Source organism: Sceloporus undulatus, chromosome 8, assembly GCF_019175285.1.
Source record: "Sceloporus undulatus isolate JIND9_A2432 ecotype Alabama chromosome 8, SceUnd_v1.1, whole genome shotgun sequence".
NCBI lineage: Eukaryota > Metazoa > Chordata > Lepidosauria > Squamata > Phrynosomatidae > Sceloporus > Sceloporus undulatus.
In genome coordinates this window covers 29,886,222-29,892,241 of record NC_056529.1, presented here as the reverse complement: position 1 = coordinate 29,892,241, position 6,020 = coordinate 29,886,222, and positions in this window count along the sequence as shown.

Below are 6,020 nucleotides of genomic sequence, written 5' to 3'. Positions count from 1 at the left end.
GGTCATCTGATGCCCTCAGCAAAATTAAGGGGTAGAACCACGAATCTCCAAATCCTTCAGTCCACTGGTTTTGGTGGCTGGTTGATTCTGTGAGGTCTAGTCCAAAGAGTAACAATCCCAGATTCTAAGAGATAGCCATGTTAGTCTGTAGAATCAGTATGTAGAGCGATCTTGTAGCATCTTTGAGACTAACTAAAGAAAGAAGTTGGCAGCAGGAGCTTTCATAAGCATAAGTCTATTTCCTCAGATCCAAATGCACCTGAGGAAGTAGACTTAAGCCTACAGAAGGTCATGTCACCAACTTCTTTCTTTCATTAGACTCAAAGGTGCTATTATAAGATTACTCTATATGCTCATTCCCAAATTCTGTTGCTCATGGAACTGGGAGAAAATCCTTCATTCAATGTACAAGAATTTGGCAGAAGGAGCTTTTTAGAACATGGAGGCTAAATGCTTAAACATCAAGCCTTTCTTAAAGGACTGAGCAACAGTGGTCCATAGGCAGGCTAATGTATTTCTATCCTGCCCCTTTGTGCAATGCAACCGGGGCGGCTTACAACATTAAAAGATACATTCCAGTAAATATACATTCTATATCCCACAACCCACTGTTCAATAATACAATTAAACAGTTAATAGTTTAAAACGTCACTTAAATAATAGCAAACAGAACTATGCCAGCTGTGTTTTATCATCATTTCCCCCATCGTCCTATAGATTGTGGGGCAAAGCGAAAGGCTTGTTAGCTATGGGAGGAACAGGAGTGGGTCAGTAAGTACAGAGGCCAAATGATTCCGAATCTGATCACACTTCAGAGAAAGAAAAACAACAACCCATGAGCTTCCTTCCGACATTTCCCACTTCCAAGCCACCCTTGACTGCCATGTTTTTATACTTCAAAAACCCACGCAAGAGAATATTTGGAGAGGATTGTACATTTGTTTTGCTTTCCAAGGCCTTTAACAAACACGTGCCAAAGTTGTCGCGGTTTTCTTTTTGTGCTTAGGATCCCTGCCTGCCCCTTGCCCGCTTGCTTCGAAACGCTGGGTACGATTCCCTCGACCGTTCCTCTGCCCAGGTCCCATTGAAATGAATGGGCATGCCATCATCTCACACAGGGCAGGTGCAGAGAAACCTCTTTTGGGTTGTGTTTCGCTATTATCTCCCTGCTTTCAACCCCTCGGGGGGAAAAAGTCTCTGTTTTGATATGAAATCATTCCTGTTGTGGACCTTTGTGCTTTAAAAAGAAGAAGAAACCGGCTATATTGCTTTTTATGTCCTTGTTTACCATCGCCAGGTCTTATAAGAACGAAGCTGACTTTAATGGTGTTTTAAAAGCTGTTCTTCTTTCAATACCTTTCAGATATACCTGCAATATTCCTGCATTTCCTTATGTCTGTATTAATTTATTGTCTTATTTTTCCCTACATATGTTCCTTCTTTGGCTTGCGGCGCTGAGACTACTTTACATGATGTACCGGGGGAAGAGAAACTTTTTATGATTTTAGAGAAAAGCAATTTTAACGGGGAAGGGAGGGAATTTATATACATATATATATATACAAAAAAGTCATATTTTATTTTTCATATGTTTGAATCGTATGGCGCTCTATTCTAGTGACCGTATCATTTGTAGGAGAAAGTGACATATTGCCATTAAGATGTAGTACGATGTTCTTATACAAAACAACAAAAGGAAATTAAAAAAAGGTTCTTGCACTGTAAATTCGATTGCCGTTGTGTTTTTGTGAAATGCTTCTTATCTCATTGCGCTGCCTTATAAAATCCACCCTTTAAGACAAGATTGGTCACCGATCGTTCGCCAAGTTGCTGTTCTTAGCAGCCCATAGTTGGCAGCCGACTGTCTTCTCCCCCAGAATCGGCTGCAGTGCCATGAAATAACTCTTGGCTCCAGTTTGTTGTCATTATGGAGTTATGTTGCCAAGAAAGCCGGGTCATCCCATAGGTATTAAGTTACTTTGGCTGCGCATAGGACATGCATCCTCATCTCTCAAAGTAGTCTCTTGGTTCCTTTGTGGTTCACTGGCATTCAGCTTCTGTCCCCGGCAGCGATCCTGTTTCAAAAAGTGGATCTCAGACGAAGTTCATTGCTTATGGATTCCCTTGTTTGGCCGTTGTTGGAATGTATTTAATATCTCGGATACAAATGTGTTTGGCAGACGGGAAAGAACGTGCAAATGCTACTCAGATCTAGTTGGTTAAGCCTGACTAGCATAAACCTATTGAATCAATAATGTGTGAATCAGCGTGGAGGTAAAGCTCATGTTTGTCTTGTTTTGACTGAACGGAATCCAGCCATTCTTAGCCTGACCCTCCCTGAAGAAAATGGGACATGAACCAAATGCGAATCTCACCGGTTGGCACCAGTGCAACATTTTTCAGGCATTCAAAACATAGATCACTTCTATGCATGTCTTCTCGGGATTAAGAGTTACTGCAAAACCTTCTCAGTCTGTAACCCAGGCATTTTTTCCACACAAAACCCTTTCTGATCTGGGACATCTCTATATGATCAATATCCAAAGCCAGCCTAATAGTTTGCAAGCAGAGCAAGGGAAAGCAATTTCCACAACTTTCCCAATGGATGAAGTTCTGGGAACTGTAGTCCCAAAAAATAACTTTTCCCAAGCTCCACTTATAACAGAAATCCTGTCAATCACTTTTAAATGTCATTTATTCCAATAAAAGGGTTAAGAACATATGCATCCAATTGCCCATCTCTGCCCTAAAAGTATATTTTTCTCTACCATTATTACTGCAGCAAGTAGCAATAGCAGAAACCCTAATGGCAACCTGACCACCATTTTGCATCCTCCAGAATGCAAAATGGAGGATGCTTCATACACTGGGTCTACTTCTGAGTAAGGCCAAAACCTAGAGAGGTAATCCGAAGGGAGGATCCTTGGGAGCATTCCCATTCCTCTTATTAACAGTAGAGATCAGTTTATGACGGGACCCCATTATTTTGTTCAGTGGATGCTGTTGGTTGTGAGTGGGGCAATAAATCTTCTCTAGGGTTTAGTCCTAACTTTAAAGAGCTATCAAAAGCTCTGAACCAATTGTAGGGCATTGGGTGTAGCCCCTTGGGCAACTCCTTTCAAGTCTGGATTAGCACCCTGAGCAGATTTAATGCCCCACTGATATTGGAACAACCACTTCCACAGGCTTTCATTTATATAAGAGGTTTTCTGAGTCTCCATTGTGACTCTAAAACTCAGTTAAATGTTGAGGTAGAATCTGTTGTGCTTTGACCAGTACATTGTGTTCTTATGTGTCATGGCCACTAATCCACTCTGGGTCCAGAAAGCATTGTGTGCAGACTTTTCCTCCCAAACTTAGCACAATCAGAGACACGATGCATTTTTCTTTCTCATAACGAATTCAGAAATCCTAGGTTAGAGCATCACCCGGAGACAGAAGTGCTGGGAACAATGATGGAAGCATTACCTTCACTCTCACATGTGGGACTGAAAGCTTGGTTTTGAAGGCCAACCCTACAGTGAATGTTTCCAAGTAACCATGGCAGCCTGTTTGAATAATGCCAGCATGCCCAGCAAACCATGTTCAGCGCCCCTGAATGGCACATTTAGCACTTGAATGGGCAAGGAAGTAAAAAGGGGCAAGGTAAAAATGGGTGTCTGTCTGGAATGACAAATTTGAATGTTGGATAAAGCAATATGTACCAATATCCACCCATATTTGAGTACCTGCCTCTTCAATGTTGTATCTCGCAATCCCTGTGTTGCCAACCATGTCTGTGGTCCTAGGTTTGGGATGCCAGGCCTGTTTTTAATGGATCTCTATTTTTAATAGCTGCATGGCAGCAATGCCTCTCTGAATCACAGCCTCTTTATTTGGGCTTGACTCATTAGCTTCCAGACTTTTCCACATTTTGATGACGGTGGGGCAGAAATTAAAGCTGCCTCCTTCGAATGGATGGGTCGTGTGATTTGAAAGGATGGTGGGCAACGTTTGTTGGAAGGCAGTGACTCTTGTGGTGATAAATCAAGTCAAAAGACTTCATAAACCAAAAGGGGAGCAAATAAAGCATGTCTAATGCCTGGATTTAGAACCAAACGTGGGAAAAACCTATCCTAATTTATCATCTTGATACTAGGTTTTCTGTAGTTGGTGTACTGCTGAGAAAAGAAGAGTACTTGAATGCTGCAGAAAAGGAGACAGTTGTATAGCTCTGGTTCCAACAGGGAATAAAAAGGTAGTTCCAACTTTGCCTGAATGGCTCATAGCTCATTAGTAGAGAACATATTGTAGAGCCCATGGCATGTCAAATAATGGTGAGAATCATATGGTCTTCTAGAATATTGTTGGACTTAAGGTCTTAGCATTCCTCAACCTTGGATATGCTGGCCAGAGCTGTTGGGTGTTGCAGTCCAACAATTTCTGGAGGGACAGGAGTTTCCCTCTCCTGATGTAGATGGTCCCCCGTTTGGGCCTTGGGATCTCTAGGTAGGGCTTGGAAAATCTCCAGTTTGAAACTGAGAATGTGTTGCTTTTGTGTGCATTCAAGTAGTTTCTGACGTATGGTAACCCTAAGGTGAACTTATCTTGAGGTTTTCTTCATTGCCATCCTTTGAGGCTGAAAGAGTGTGACATGCCCAAAGTCACCCAATGAGTTTTCATGGTCGAGCCAACATTTGAACCTTCATCTCCAGAGTCCTCTCCAGAAAGAGAGAGGAGCTGCAGTTGCCAGGGCTAAGGAATAGGCTCTTTTCACCTTGAGTAAAGTAGTGGCATTTTCAGTTGTGCATTTAGGAGGGGTGAGGAAAGGGTACATCCTTTGTAGTATAATTTTTGTATTGCCTTTGCTGCTATTTTGTATTTTTTATTTAGTGTTTTAAAGCTTCACCAATTTTTTTTTGAAGCAATACTGAGCAGCACAGGCAGAAGAGTTTTGGGGGTCACACAATTTCCAATTCTGTTCAATGGACTCTCTGAGTTACAAACAGAAACAGCCACCCAATAGTTCCAGTAATGGGGGGAAAACCCACATTGGACAAGTTACTTTCTAAGTTACTTGAAGAGCGTTGTGAGCTCCGGTCCAGCAACATCCAAAGGGCCACACAATTCCCACCTCTGTTCAATGGGCTTCCTTAGTTACAAACCATAATTGCCACCAAATAACCCCAATAGCCAGTGGCCCTGTGGTTTGGGAGTCATAGATGCAAAAGGAAAAGTAATGTTGCCAAGCTCTGCTAATGATATCACAGCTTCTGTTGGACTAGGCAGGCACATTTGTTGGTGACTGGCTGTGACAAAAAAAATATTGCAACTGTGTTTGGAAGTGGGGGGGTAATGGTTTCCTCGCTGTTGACAACAGATGTCAGCCGCAGTATTAGTCTGACTGGCCTTTCAGGACAGATCTGCATCATCCGAACCTCCAGGGCTCCGGATAGAGCTGTCTGACTTCCACCCACTTTGCCTGAAGGTCAGGTTTATGTTTTGCCCCCCAAAAAGTCGCAGGTGCCGGCTCCGCGGATGCATTTGTTTTCGTTATAGATCCTCTCAGGCAAAGCAGAGAAATAAAAGGACTTCAATAATTACTGGAAACCTAATCACTTCCTTCCCCAGACGTGGAAACAAACGACCCTTATAAAATCATTTTGGTGCATCGAAATGATCGAGCGGAGACAGAAAGGTGGTGTCTGTCTGCCTTTTTAAAACTCCTTGGACAGGGAAACTAGCTGTTTGAATGTACTTTGGGGACCAGGTTGATGTCACCTGGCACAAGGTCAGCTTTCTGGCCAAGCCAAGGCCTGTGTTAAATTTCCCAGAATGCTCCTGGTGGATTCTGAGAAATTACTTTAACTTTCCATGTTGTTTTGCTTAAGGGAGGGAGGGGATAATGGGATTCATTTTTATATGTATGAAGTTTACTATTATTGCAAGTCGCCTGGATCGTATGATTCGTATCAGAGAGGCGGGATATAAATTATTATTATTATTATTATTATTATTATTATTATTATTATTATTATTAT